The 15,436-nt window shown below is 50.4% G+C and overlaps 1 protein-coding gene across 5 annotated transcripts in view; it reads right to left on the bottom strand.

Annotated features, from left to right (window-relative positions):
* Positions 1–13,563, bottom strand: part of CALN1 (calneuron 1) — a 440,008-nt gene extending 426,445 nt beyond the window's left edge. For 2 of the 5 annotated variants that reach the window (XM_080679983.1, XM_080679985.1), the window contains exon 1: positions 13,068–13,550. The gene's annotated coding sequence lies outside the window, so the exon portion shown is untranslated. Of the gene's footprint in view, positions 1–13,067 lie in introns of all 5 variants that reach the window. The other 3 variants (XM_080679979.1, XM_080679980.1, XM_080679981.1) reach the window with 2 other exon arrangements.
* Positions 13,564–15,436: the final 1,873 nt, after the last annotated feature.

Genomic DNA, 15,436 nt, shown 5'->3' with positions numbered 1-15,436 from the left:
TGCGTGTCTGTCACACCCGCACAGCGTCACAGAGGGCGCCTCTTGTTTGGTTCCTGCCAGGGACTGTGGCCCTCAAGACATAGGTGCCCCTGGGGGAAGCTTCCTGGGTCATGAGCTGTGGCGTAGCTGCAGGCCCTCTGGTCTGTGACACTGTGAGCAGTACATCCTCCTTCTGGTGATCAGCAGCCTTATTTAAGAAAAGCAATATGTTATCATTATTATTGCCGCTCACTTTGATTCAGCGCTTCCTGTTGCCAAGTCCCATCCAGCACTTTGCAGACAGCTGTTAGTATCTCCTCTCCCCACATGGCAGCAGGAGGGGTTTCGGTCCACTGGCAGATCAGGAAACAGGGATTGAAAAGGTTGCAGAATGTAGGTGATAGTGGACACCCAGAGAGTGGCAGAGCCGCATTTGAACCCAGGCCCGTCTGTACACAGAGTCCAAAGCCTGAGCTGCCCCCTGCCCCTCTCAGCCCAGCAAGACGGCCCTGCTGGCTCTGGGAAAGAGGTTCCGTCATTGCACTGCCATCCTCCTCTTTCCACGGTGCCTCCAAAGGAGCCAAACATGTCAAGAACCCCAGTCGAGAAGGAGCAGAGTGCTCAGACCAAGGGTGGGCTGCTGCCCCAGTTGGGGCTTCTCTGTTGGCTGTGCTGGCACCCCAGCTTAGACTGGGAAACCAGGAGGGATTTTCTGCTATTTTCTTCCAGAAAGTGAAGGAAACCCCCAGACTGGCAGGTTATGAGGCCTAGACTTGAGTCCACTTACCTCGGGACTGACTGGAAGAGCCCCACCTGGCTGAGGCCCAGAGTGGGTGTGGGCCCCACCCAGCCTGGCCTGACAGGCTCTTGGCCCATCTGATGCCTGCGAAGTTCCTAGTTGAAACACCTCCAGCCTGACCTTCCCAGGCCAGGCTCCGCAGAGACAGGCAGGGCGGGCCAGGGCAGTTCTGCTGTGACCACTGGGCTGTACTTACCCACTAGGAGTGGTTTCTTAGGAACCCCTCTGTCAACCTCATCTGGTCTCGGTTCTGGGAACAGTGACCAGCGAAGGTGTGCACTGACCCCTGTTTGCTGCTCATTCAGACTCTATGCTGCTGGGGCCCATCACCCACAGCGGGAAGGGCCTGTTGTGGGCACTGCTCTTGCCCAAGCCTCTGTCTTCCCCACCTGGATGATCACAGCAGCCTGTTTCCACTCGTGCCTGTCTCCGCAGAGCCATCATTTGAAAGCATAAAATAGATCCCATGATGCCTTGCTTAAAATCCTCCTGTGATTTCTCATCATCCGTGCAATAAAACACTACTGCTGCACCATGCTCTGTGAGGCCCTGTGAGCTCTAGCTGTCGCCCTCCTCTGACGGCCTGCTCTCTGGTCCCCACGGCCTGCTCCCTGCCTCTCCAGCTCACCACACTCTCCTGCCTCAGCATGGGTCTACCTGATGCTCCCCCTGGAGCGCTCCTGCAAAATCCATTAACATCTGGCTTCTCCTTATCATTCAGGTCTCAGCTCAATGTCACCTCCTAAGGACTCTCCCCAGTCACTCAGGTGAAGTGCACCCACCACATACACACTCCAGACACTCTTCTGTCCCATTTTATCCCATCATAGCATTTGTCACTATCTGAGATTACCTGATCGCTTTGTTTGCTACATTTGGGAGTTCTACTTCTAATAATTACAGAGTAGCTCATATGAGATCAACTCTCATACAAGTAGAAACCATAAATTCTGGACATTACATAAAAGACAGTGCCCAAAAGGCCATGGAGAGGGACCAACAGCAGGAAGAAACGGAAGGGGAGTTGGTATTAGAAAGTTAGAAAGGCTCCAGGCGAATTCCCATTTTTGTGGTTTTACCTGAAGGCAGCCCCCTCCCCACGCTCACCCCAGCCAGTGACCAATGAGGCTAGAAATTGGAGTCGTACTGCCGAGGATTCAGAAGACAGAATTCAGAGCATCCCCAGCAGCTAGGAAGTATGAGGAACAGAGAGGATCACAGAGAGGGAGACCCCAATAGCATAATTCTGCCAAACTTCTGGTCGACTCCCTGGGCAAGACTCAAGCAGCCCCGTTAACCCTCACAAGACTGAACGGACACTTTAGATGCTGTTCAGCCAAGGTAACTTCCTGCTAAGCAAACACGCCGACAAACAGCTCGACACTCTCTGCAGATGAACAGAACAGAACCCAAGTCTCTACGACATTGCATTTCCACAGTCCAGGGCACACTTCAGCATTACTGGATGTACAAGCCAACAGGAAAATGGGATCCACACTCGAGAGAAAGGGAAATTGAAGGACACCAGCCTCAAGTGGATTCAGATTTTGGAATTAGCTCAAATCATAAAAGATATGTTTGCTAAGGTTTTCTTGTCTTCCACAGAAGTGTGTGAGCTAAGAGCAGGAACCTTATCGGTCTGTGCCTTGCTCGCTCCCCAGCAACCAGGATAGCAAAGGGTGCAGAGAAAGCACCCAAAAATATGGCTGTGCTGCAAAGCAGAATTGTATCTTTCCTTCTATCTCCTCTCCTAAACCTTGAGGCCCTCCTCGATGAACTGAACACTGACAGAGAACAGAGTAATCGTGTTCTCTTTTGAGCAGAGGGCACCGTTTCATGCTCATGAATCAGTAGTGGCAATCACAGACAAGTGACTTTGATCTCTAATTATTGCCAAAAAGAAAGCATGTAGATCGGCTATGTTGAAACCCAATGTCATCATTTTTCAAAAATACTTGTCATCACTGAACTGCCTTGGAGTAAAAATTGTGTGTGTGAAGTCAGCTCATTCCAGGATCCAGGTGTTTAATCTGTGGCCGGTGTATATCAGAGGAAATGATGATGTCTGCAGGGAAACATAATGGGCTTCCATCAAGAGGTTGTTGACTGCGGTAGTTGTTTCCATTATTTCTAGGTGGCAGTTTCTTTTGCCATGACCAGAGTTTGGGGAGCTCTTAGACCATGGCCTGGCCTCCGCATGGGACCCCTAATTCTCCTGGAGGACGCCCGCAGTCCTGCTCCCAGGTAGGCTGGCATTCAGAATGCGTGACAGCCCTGAGGGGGTAGGCACTGCCCAGTCGAGATGGGTGCTAGTGGAACACTGACCATTTGGGAGAGATGCCAGCTCTGAGGGCCAGGCCTGGCAGCAGCCACATCCTGAATGGTGTTCTGTGCAGGAAGGTGTCCTGGTCACCTCCTCGGGGTTCATGAGAGGATTTCAGGGCCACCTCCAGCTCCACCAACTGTTCAAACATATGGGGTTGTACCCAACCAGCAGCCCAGGGATGCTGCCCTCCAGGCACTTGTCAAGGAGAATTAGCTCAAAATTCATTGCTCAGTGCTCACACAGTTGGGAAAACAACCACCCATCGAATTACGTCAATCCATCTTTCTAAATGATGACTTTTAAGCCATGATGAGTAGTGGGGACCCCTCCCCCTTCAAGTAAATCTTATGAGGAACCCCAGTACACAAATTAGAGGAACAAGGTTGAGGGCTTGGGGTACATAACCCCTCAGTGTACCCCTGGCCTTCACCATCCCAACACACACACTTTAGACACCACAGCAGCCTCTGACACCACACCATGGAACCACTCCTCATGAAATGGCTTTAAAGCAGTGGTTCTCAACCTTTTTAATGCCGCGACCCTTTAATACAGTTCCTCATGTTGTGGTGACCCCCAACCATAAAATTATTTTCGTTGCTACTTCATAACTGTAATTTTGCTACTGTTATGAATCGTAATGTAAATATCTGTGTTTTCCAATGGTCTTAGGTGACCCTGCTAGCGGTTCTCAACCTGTGGCTCGTGACCCACAGGTTGAGAACCGCTGCTGTAGAGCCTAAGACCATCGGAAAACACAGATACTTACATTACGATTCATAACAGTAGCAAAATTACAGATATGAAGTAGCAACGAAAATAATTTTATGGTTGGGGGTCACCACAACATGAGGAACTGTATTAAAGGGTCACGGCATTAAAAAGGTTGAGAACCACTGCTTTAAAGAAAGGCAGCCCATCATTGGTAATCTAGTCTCTGATTAAGACTGAGTCAGACCTTCAGCTCTATCCCCCGACCCAACCCCCTTCCTTGAGGAATGTTCCAAGAGGTCGCCCTAGCAAACTCCTTGCCATGTGCACAGTAAGGCCATTGGGACACTGTTGCAGTAGACATGTCCTCTCTGTGAGGACCCAGGGGGAGACTTCTCCCTGCCACCAGTACCAGGAATAGCTGTGCCTTTTCTGAGCAAGTTGCTTTGCTTCTATTGCAAGGATGCTGGGTCTGCAATGAGGGACTGTTTACTTCTCTGTGTTGGCTGAGAGAAAGCTCAGGACAGCTCAGAGTTCCACCTCTAGCAAATTACAGGGTCTGATGTCATGAATTTTGTGTCCTAACTTCCTTCCTGGATCCACACTTGCTTTTCTTGTCTTATTGTCTTTGTCCATTGAACTTCATTGATTTATGTCTGGCAGTGGCATAGGCATCAGTGCAAAGCACATTGCATCTCTAGGGGACAATGTGGGAATTTACTAGTATAAATGGCTCTCCAAAGTTGGCCACTTTATGATCGACTTACGCAGGCACCAGTTCTCACATCAGCAACGTCACTGTCTTTTAAAATTAGGAAATCACTTTGCCAGGCCAAAGGACGATACTGATGCACTTACCAGATTTCATTCCCTGTTACATATTGATGCAATCTTGCTATGCTCCGTGTGCACCCCGCCGCCCTGCCAAGGGGAGGCAGGAAAGGAATGAACCCATCACTCTGTTTGAATCCAAACACTGTTACTCTCCCTGCGCTCCCCGTGGACTCTCTGTCGGCTTTGATGGGGCAAAGGGAAGAAGAGGGAGAATTTAGGGTTTTGGACAGCATTGGACCTTAGGTGGCTCACATTTCTGCTGGTATCATTTCATTTTCTCCAAATCAGGTACTGGAGGGGAGAAAGCAACCTGCACCATCCAATAGTCTTTAAAATGCAGGTCACCTTCCTCACAACTCCTCACTCAAATGGCAGTCTGAGTGTCCCAGGGTCAGAAAGTGGGTTAACTGGGGTCCCAACAAAAGCAATACATCCACAGGAAGCAGGACCTCAAACTTTGGGGTGCACTGATGGTGAACTCGGGCTCAGACGTGGGCAGTGCCTGTACAAAGGGACTAAATAGAAACAGGCTGGAGAACACCTCCCAGAGGGACCAAGGAGGTCTCCCACGCTGGCCCTGGGTTTTTCAGTTCACATGGCCCACACAGGGAAGGCTGAGAGTCCCCATGATCAGGGCCCAGTGCCCCCGGGACTTGGAGATGGTGCCTGTGGTCCTGGATGCTTGGGGTAGAATCCGCAGTGCCCCCAAGGGCAGCTCCAGGGTACAGTGGCAGAGACAAAAGAACACTTTCAGCCTTATGTTTGGGAAACATTCTGAGCTTTTCTCGCCCACTTTTTCTTAGCCAAAGCATCTCCAGCTTCAAGTGAATTGACGGTCTAGCTGGTCTCCGGGTGGCTAATAAGGCTGAAAAACCAAGGAGGATGTCGCTCAAAATCACAAAAGCCCCTGTCAGGGGGGTGGCATCAGGGTCAACAACCGCAACCCAGGACCTGATTCAGAATGCGCGGGAAGCCCCTTCCATCCTGGGGTCACTCCAGAGCATCTCTCCCTGCAACAGAGACAGCGCCATCCTCCACCTTCCACAGTGAGACAGCGGGGAAAACACCACGCTCACTCCTGGAGAAGGCTCGGAGGCTGGGCTGCCCAGTGCCTGGCGCCTCGGGGATGGGCCAATCAGGAAAACAGTCTCAGCTGAGCCAAGGAAATCTGGCACTTTCTAAGGTTCTCAAAAGGCAGAGTAGGAAACAGGCCTGAGGTTATGGCAGAAAGAACATGGGGAAGCCCATTTGCAACAGCTTCCCAGAGCTTGAACACTGGGTCCCAGGACTGGAGGTGAGTGAGGGAGCCTCCGGGTGTAAACACTGGAGAAACGCAAGGCCCCGTGTACGCACGCCGCCCTCAGCGGGATCTTCTTGCATTGGACAGCCTCCCTCCCCTGGGACCGAGACTTGCAGCCTGGAGAGCCGTGGCATCAGCATGGGGAGAGGCCCAGTGCTCCCAGGGACTTGGGCATGTGCTGCCCTTTGGGACTGTGGAGAATTCCAGGAGCCACTCCGGGCCTCCCGTTGACAGAGTCACTTTTCATCTTCCCTGCCTTCAGGCACGGGCAAACGCACACGGGCAAAAATCAGTTAATAACTATGCACATTTTATAATAAATTTTAACAATTTAAGAGTCTGGTACGGCTTTATTATAGTTTTTATTTCACCACACTAATTCAGTGCGTAATAACCTGCCAGACACAGAATTCATTTGACATATGCTCTGAGCCCCAAGATAATGGAATATGCAGAAGAAAAACCTTGGGTCCCACCCAGCAAGGCACTCCCAGGGAAGGGAGCTGCTCTCCAGTTGCTGGAAGCGGAGTGTACTCTCCCAGCCCCAGCCTGGGGCCCACCAGCAGGTTCCCTGTGACTGTCTCCAGGGGTGGGGGAGGGATGTCATGGCCCAGGCTGTGCTGCGGTTAACAGCCTGGTGAACAACAGCCTGACTCTGCCAGGATTAGTCTCAGAGTGCAGCCTGCCCCACCGCATTCTTTGGATCTTTGGTGGCTGGTGAGGGGGGGGCGGGGGTATCTCATCTTCTCAGGGCTGGCAACTGGCCACCTCCATCTCATTCGGGCCTCACCTTTGGGAAATGAGAGCAGCCCAAAGGGAAAGCCCCTAGGATCCAGGTTCCTTTTGCTCCCTCCCTGTCACCCCGCCAACAGCACTTCCCCTGCAGTGTCCCCAGAGCGTGGCCCCCTGACCAGCAGCCTCTGTGTCACCTGGGGGGCTGTTAGAGATGCAAACTCTTGGCCCCATCTCAGTCCCACTGAATCTGAAATTCTAGGTTGGGGCCCAGGGAATCTGGGTCTTCACAAACCCTCGGGTGATGTGGATGCTTGCTGAAATCTGAGAAATGCTCAAGCTTGAGAGCTCAGAAGGAGGACTCTGGAAATGCCTGCTGAGGCTACAACCAAGACCCCCAGAGGCCTGGGGCTCAGCTCTGCTGCTGCTGGCTCTTCCTCAATAGGAAGGCTTGGGCCTCAGTGTCCTCATTTGGAAAATAAGGACATGCAGGCCCCTGCAGCCCTGACACTGTGGGACAGATGGCTGAAATCAAGTCCAGCAGATCCCACAGTGCCCTTCCCTTTAGGGAGAGGCCCAATTGGATCACATCCTGTGGGAGCCCCCACAGAGTGTGCGGTTGCTAAGGGCCATTTGGCTTTGAAACAAAGGAGAACGATGGCAAGGAGAGGGGTCCATGGCCAGAAAAAGTTAGAGGGAGAATCCAAGTTAGTGGCTGAGTGTGTGTGTGTGTGTGTGTGTCTGTGTGCATGTGTCTGTGTGCATGTGTGTGCATGTGCAGTATGAGAATTTATCTAGGTACTTGCTTCTTTTTCTTTCCTCTCCCCTTTATCTCTCTCCTCTCTCTCTTGACTACCTATTTCTCCAAGAACATGATTCCGTCTCTGCCATTCTACTGAGAAATAAACCAAACCCTTCTTTGTGTTTTGCAACTTTCACTGCCTACCACCCTCTCCTTCCCATGAGAATGGACCTTCTAGAAATAGAGGTCTCAACTCAGAGCCATCACTTTAAAGCTCCATGTCTATTCTTGTCCTCCCTCAATGTGGCTTCTGCCTCCATCACTCCAGGAAACTGGGCCAGCTGCCTCCTACTTTCCAAGTCCGAGGGGCACTCCCCGGCCCCTGTCTTGCTCGCTCCCTCTGGCATTTAACACACCATCCTCTGCAGGTTCTACCTTCTGACTGTCCACCATCAGACTTCAAATGATACTAAATAACTGCCACACTTTGCCCATTTTTATCTTTAGTTTCTAATTTTATATTTCATTACATAAACACATATGTGTATATGCCATCCAGAATATGTTATAGAAATAGCCAAGGTATAGTCTATCTAATTTTTTCAGTGGCTCTTAAATAAAACCCCAGAAAAAAATACTCTTTGAGAATTAAATTCCAGAAAACATGTTTCCTTGAGGAACTAGCATATCATCTCACGAGCAATGAAACTCAAAAAGTAATTCCCAGAAAGCTTGAAATAGGGAAATTGATCATGTCGGCCCTTGTGGAGAGTACTGACTAGAAACAACCACAAAGGGAGAGCGTGGGGTGTGAATTATGTCCCATTTCTTGCTCTGGGTGCTGGTGAAAGAGGGTGTTCAGTTTGTAAAAGGTATGGAGCCATGTAATCATGATATGAAAAATTCCTGGATGGTTAAATTTTTTAAGGAATTTCCTCTTACTGACAAGGAAGTTAGGATCAGATTGGTGGCTCAATTATATTCTTATACACCTGTTGACCTTTATTCTGATCTTGCTCTTCTATTCTAAATTGTATTTTCTTTAGTATAGAATTTTTGTGCTTGCTTTACAATTATATATTTTACTACGGGCCTGGTGCATGGATTTATGCACATTGAAAGGAAATTAATTAAAAGGTGGCTGGTGGGGTGGGACCAGGCAAGATGGGCTAGACATGCCCTGGAGCCAACCTCCCATGGTCCCTCCCCAGCTGGCCGCACCTGGGGCGGCACAGGGACTCAAAGGGCATCTGCAGAGTGAGTAGGGTTCCTCCAGCAGGTGGGGTCCCTCGGCCTGGCCTGCAGGGATCGAACCAAAACCTGAAGTCCAACATCCCCCAAGGGGTCCTGGAGTGTGAGAGGGCACTCTGCAAAGTTGCTGTTGCTTGACAGCGCCTACATTGAGAGTCTGCCCCCTGGTGGTCAGTGCATGTCATAGCTACCAGCCAGTCTGCCAGTCACTTAGCCTTTTATATAGATAGATATCCCATTATACATCCAAAATGCTATCAAAAATGGTTTATGGAAGTAGAAAAGGTAGAAATAAATAGATATTCTTTCAAGTAGATAAAGTCTATTTTTTGTGTGTACATCGTTCTTGCCTGGCATATAGTAGTTATTTAATTAATATTGAAAGAAAGAGATGTTTATCTGTAGAGGAAAAGAGAAAAATAGGGTAAAAGCAATGGAGCACTTAGGAGTCAAGAACAGGTTATTTTTAAGATGAGAGCCATCTGAGCAGGTCTCCGAGGAGGTGGGAAGAAACCAGGAGAAAGGGATTAAGTTGAAAATGGAGAGGGTGATTTATGAATCTTGTTCCCAGGAGAGGGGAGGAGCTAGAGTATAAGAAGGGGGTAAATTGTCTTAAACAGAAGAGACACTCTTCTTCAGTCTCCACAATTGGCTTCACCTCCTCTCTTTAACCTGTAGATAGTTGTATTGCCTTAAAATCCAGTCCTTAGTCTTCTCCATCCATAACTCACCTTCTGATTATCTCATCTGAAACAGCTTTAAATACCGAGTGTGCTCTAACGGCTCCTAAGATTCTGTATCCAGCCCAGATCTCTGCTATGAACTCAGGACTGCCTACTCAACATCTCTGCCAGAATGCTCAAACCCTTCTTGAAGTTAACAGGAGAAACATCGAATTCCTGATCTTCTCCCAAACCTGCTCCACCCCCAGTTATCCCCATTGGAGTCCAAAGAAGCTTGAGTCATCCTTGACTCATCTCTTTCACTCACACAACTATCCAATCCATCAGCAAATCCCATTGCCTTCATCCAGAAGGAAGGAAGGAAGGAAGGAAGGAAGGAAGGAAGGAAGGAAGGAAGGAAGGAAGGAAGGAGAAAAAATTTCAAAAATCCAGATTCCTAGCACTTTTCACACCTCCACTGTTCCCCCTGGTCTAGCCATATCCCCTCGCACTGGGATTTTTTATGTACCTCCTAGCTGGCCTTCTTGCTTCCACCATTGACACCTACAACCTTTTCTCAACACAGTAGTTAGAAGAACCATTTTTAAATGTCTCTCCTGTGTTCCCAAGTGTACTTGGCTCTTTCTTGTCATAGCCTCTACCAGTCTTCCAGGGGCACACTGTCTACTCCTGGTCCCCTGCTCCGGAGCAGAGCTGTTGTCATTCTCGGGCCGGTACCCCCAGCCTGGAGCCAAGGAGACCCTAGTGAATATTAGGTGGCAGTGGTGATATTTGTTGTTATTATTATCATTATTTTGATATATATTTATTAAATCAATGACTTACCCCAATAGTAGTGGCTACAGACAGATAGACTTATTGATTAATTGATTGATATATTGATTGAGTTGTTCTACACAGCAGAGAGACAGGGAATGTGCCTCCTTCCAACTAGAGCTGTTTTCTCTCTTCAGAGCCTCTTCTCTTCAGAGCATGAGGAAGGGAAAGCAGCTCATGGCCAGGGAAGGCAGTGGTCACCTGGACTCTCCTCAGCAGCCAGCCTGGCCCCAGGGGTGCTCTAGGAATCCACAGGCACCTGGCGCAGGTCCTTGTGCAGAAGGTGTTTTTTATTACAGTTCTCAAAAGGATATATTTTAGTCTGAATGTATTACAGTCATGGGACTCTTTGATCTGTCTGGCTCAGTTGTATTTCTTAAATGAATTGAAGGAGAAGTGGTTTCGCTTAGTCATTAAAAATCTACCTATGTTGAAGGTTAAATGTCCACAGACCTTCATGTATAGATGTTTTATGCAGTTTCAGCCCCACATTGGGTCCTATGCGAGCCATCAGGAGGGTGTGATGACACGGAAGAGGTTGCCCCTGCCCCAGAGAAGTCAGAGTCCAGGGTCAGTGAAGGAGCCATTGGACCTGTTTAAATGGTTCCACCCTCCCCTTAAGGTTTACTTAACACAAGGCAGATGCTTGCAATTGGAAGGGGAAAAAATTATTTTGTGCCTTCTGTGTGCACAGACTTTAGCTAAATTACTCCATTTAATCCTGACAACTTCACCACATTACAGATGAAGAAACTGAGGCTCAAGAGATTATTAGATAATGGCGTAGGCCACACACAAGTACGTGGAACCGAGAGGCCAATGAAGACCTGTCATTTCCCCAAGGCCATGACCTTTCCACACCAACACCCTGGTGATGGGAGCACCGCCAAGGCTGCGGAAAGAACACCCGAGGACCACAAAACCACCAAGTCGCCAGGTCTAAGCAGACTCCATTAGGATCTGCTTACAGCTCGAGAGCCAGCAGCCATCCAGTAAATTAAAAACAAAACACATACATACATCATTAAGTTGCAAAGAAAAATGGACACAAAGGAACCGTCTACTCCTTTCCTCACTGTTCTCAGATCCCACCAGTCCAAGGACATGATCACACAACAGTGACATCGACCCTGGCCTCTCGCTGCCCGGCGAAGGGTTTTGTGAAGCCCCGTTTCTCCGGGTGGAAGAAGGTGTTGACTCTTGAGCAATAGCACCTGGAGAGGCAGGGGGCCCAGGATGGTCGGTTCCCCAGAGGGTCGTGGACAAGAGCTCTGAGAGGAGCTCATGGGTTGGGCCCTCCATCTATGAGCTCAGGTCACCCCTCACTGAGCCATTCACAGACCCACTGGGAAGCAAAGCCTGGAGGAGCGCGCCCAGAATGCCGCCTCCCGCAGGCCTCCTCTCCTCCTTCTGCTCCGGCTTCCCTCATCCTCCCTCCACGGTGGCTTCCGTTTGCAGGAAACCTCTCCCCCCGGGGCTGCCTCCCTGGGAACCTACCATGGAGTCCACTGATGGGCACGGTGATCAGGAATTCCATCAAGCTGCGACTAGTCGCCTAAGTGGAGCCACAGCTGAGAGTTCATTATTCTGAGACTTGGAATCACATGGAACCCGTGGCATCTGGGAGGCAGACATGCTGGCTTCCGGGACACTCATCAGAGAAAGTTCCCAGCCTTATGCTAGGGGGATTGGAAAGGATTCCGCTGCACACACCATAACTACTGTTTGTGTAAACAGTTTAGGATCCGGCTGGCAGTAACTTTGGGGGGAAATCCCCACTCCTGTGAGCTGTGTTTTGGCTCAGATCCCTCTCAAAGGTCGAACAGCAATGTTAATCGCCCACAGTGTTTTAAAGCTCCTGGGAAAGTCAGTCAAAGTGCTTTCCCTCCTAAGCTACGCTCCTGGGGGGCCAGGGGGCAGTTGGGAAGCCTCCTCTCAAGGCACATGGACCCTTGCTCTGGGCCCTGGGCGATGAAAACAGCTCCACTCCCTCCACCGGGCTGGCTTTCAGGGACATCTGCGAAGTCGTGTCAAGCTGACTGAGGGCAAACCTTTCCTTCGGGTAAGACTCAAGAAGAGCATTTCCCCAGGAGGAAGCCGTGGGGGCAAAAACAAATCAAAGAAGGATTTGCAGATAGATGTTCTCTGGGCTCTAGTACAATTTGCAAAATGCAATGTAAAAAAAAAAAAAAAGAAGAAGAAGAAGAAGATAAATCTCTCCCTCTCTGCCAGGCTAGAGCAGATTCCTGAATAAAAACAACTCTTTGCAACAGAACCTTAGACTCGTCTGGAAGTGAGTTTCCTCAAAAGGCACAGGGAAAGGGGTATGAATTCCTGAAATCCTGCAGCAAGCATTTCACCAAGCAGCATTCAGAGTACAGGGGAGGGGAGCCTGGGGGACAGGTGTTCCTGCCGGGACAACGCACAGAGAGAAAGTTGTATGCAACGAGTTTCCCAATAACGGGCACAGCCGCACAGCCATCTTCAGACCGACCGACCGAGAGGCAGCTCATTGATTTAAGGAGCCAGTCAAGTCAGGGTTATGCCCTTTTCATTCTAGCCTGAGGGAGGGGACCCGGCCAGGAGGGAATGGTATTGCATGATCCCGAGCTTGAAGAAACATCTTTCCTGGCTCTTTCAAGCCCCTGGGGCAGCCGGGTGAAGCCAGGACCGAAGCGAACACATTGGGAGCTACCTCCAGACCCCCCGGCCCCTCCCCTTCCTCTGAAACCCATGAAAACTTGATTTGTCTCAACTAAACACAAGCTGGGAAATTGGAGAGGAGGCAGAGGGGAAGAGGGAAAGGAAGGGGGGCCAGGCAGCATCCATGCAGTCGGTTGTATTATTGATTTTGAGCCACATAAGCCCCAGAGTGCCATCGATAAGGATCATACCTCCTGCTGATCTCGGGGGAAATTCTCCAAGATCCATGGCTGGGAGTTAAGGAGAATCTCTAAGCCATCAGGAAGGAGCAGAGCACTGCAGCTCCTCAGAATGATGGACCAGGGCGAGCTTTAATTAACAGGGTCTGGTGCCTCTTCTTTTTTGGTAACTGAGCAGATTTAAAGGGCTAGAGTCCCAATTTGGAGGGTGCCGGTGCTGCTCTTGCTGCTGCCGTGGCTGCTGCTGGAACAGCGTCCTGCAGACCTCCCTTCAGCAGGGAGACGGAGCTGTGAAGGTGGAAAAGTGCAGGCAGGAAGGTCGTGGCTGCACAGTTTGAATCAGAACCACAGGGCATCAGTGGTCCACGTGCTGTCTCCCAGAGCAGCGAGAAAGGCGGCCTCCTTGGGCGCAAGTGGCTTCGGGGACACCCTCTCCAGACTTGGAACTGATGGACAGCGCCCCAGGACGGAGTGGTCTTTGCTGTGCTCCTCTCCTGGGAGCACTGCTGGTGACAGCCACCACGTAAGCTGCATGCACACGTGCCTACCCTTAAACACACACGTCTGCCCATGTACCTACATACTTACCCATGTACACACACATGCCTGTCCATGCACATACACATGCCCACCTTCCAAACACCCAGATGCAAAGGCACGTGACGTGCAGCCAGCCAGACGCCCTCCCCAGGCACCTGTATCTTACAGGTAGAGCACCAAGAGAAATGGTTGTGACACAGAGCGCGGCCAGGAGGGAGCCCACATGTGTGACCCTTCCCCTCCTGAGCCTGGATGTTCTCCTTTGTAAAACGGCAGCTTTAAGCTAAACAGCAATGCTCTTAACAGAAAGAGGAAGCAAAAGTCGAAACACAGACCTTAGAAAGCTTGTTCTAAGCTTAACCAAATCTTGGCTCCTGCGGACAGACACCGCAGAGGGCATGCACTAAAAAATCCTGAGAAACACTGTGAAATCGTCCCCAAGGGCCTCAGAGTGAGCGAGGGATGGAGTGGGGCACACACTCACCGGATCCAGCCTCTGCTCTGAGAGGCGGGGCCTGGGCAACCAACTCAGACTGACCAAGGTCAGAGAGAGAGAGCCCTTTCCGGCTGACCTCAGGCAAAATCACCGAGCAATACCGTCTCTCCCCACCTTTCCCGAAAAGCTCTTTGTGCCCACTTTACCCCTGCCTGGCATCTTCCTCCCTCACCTCCGATGCCAAAGTCCTCCCATCCACTGGCAATAAAAACCTTGTCAAAGAATCTGCCATCGCCCATTGAGACATCAGTTCAATGTAATTTCCTGTCTCCTTCTTCCAGAGAGGCGTGCATATGGCACCCTCTCTCGCTACAGAAAGTGAGTAAGGAAAACAGTGAGCTCGGGGCTGGGGTGAGGCGGGAGATGTGTGCCCGACACAAAGCGTTCTCAGACTCACCACCCCAGCGCCCTGTGACTCCTCATGGGCATCTTCCAGGAAGGTGGACTCTGGAGTCGGTAGAAGCTGGCATGGCAGAGATGCCCAAGAACCACTGGACAAGGAAACATCTGGAGGGGAATTCCAAGCTCTGTTCCTACTACCTGCCCCCCAAACCCTTGGGATTTCTTTTCCAGTTTCATGAATCAAGTTAAGTCCCACAACTCTCAGACTGACAACGAAGACAATATTCACGTGGGGAAGAACAACAGCCTGGCCCCCTTTGCTTAGGGTAAATGGAGGTCTCTCCCCACGTTACTATAGCTAATGCCAGGGTGGCCTGGAGGGCCCTCGGGAGCTGGTCCTGGGTCCCTCCATGGGCCTCCGTGCCCCGTAAGTCTTTCCTCCACACTCTCTCTGGGGTTCCTCAGAACAAAGGGCTATGAACCCAGAGAGCAACAGAAAGCCAGTGGCTTACGCAGCTCTGCCTCAGCCCTGGCTGAGTAAGGGAGAGGGAGGCTGTCTGCCACATCCACCACCAAGAAGTGCCCTTGAGAGTGTTCCGACCTCTCCAAGGTCAAACTGAAGAGACCACCCTCCCCTCTAGTCCAAGGTTCACTGTTTGCACCCTTTAATAATGACCTGCCTCTTCTCCTGTGATTGACAAGTGGGAACCTGCACCTCTTCATTCCTATCTGTGGGAGCTTAACTTTATTGGACTTGTACCAGATAAGCTTATCAAAATACAACTCAGGAGGCCTAATCTCGGTTGAAGGTAGGAGTGATTTGTGGGGCCTTGAAATGAGCCTGTCCACAAATCTGCTTTTGCAACTCTGGTTATTCTCTATGCCCCTTCAGCTGGCTTCCTGCTGGTTCAGCCAAACGAGGACTCAGAGGGAGAAATGCAGGCCAGGAGGGAGAAAGCCGCAGAGGATCTCTTTGCTACCTTCTGCTAAGACCAGCCTCACT

This window comes from Plecotus auritus (genome assembly GCF_963455305.1).
Source record: "Plecotus auritus genome assembly, chromosome: 7".
Lineage (NCBI taxonomy): Eukaryota > Metazoa > Chordata > Mammalia > Chiroptera > Vespertilionidae > Plecotus > Plecotus auritus.
Note: the sequence above shows the minus strand (reverse complement) of the source record. Positions and strands in the feature narration are given on the sequence as shown.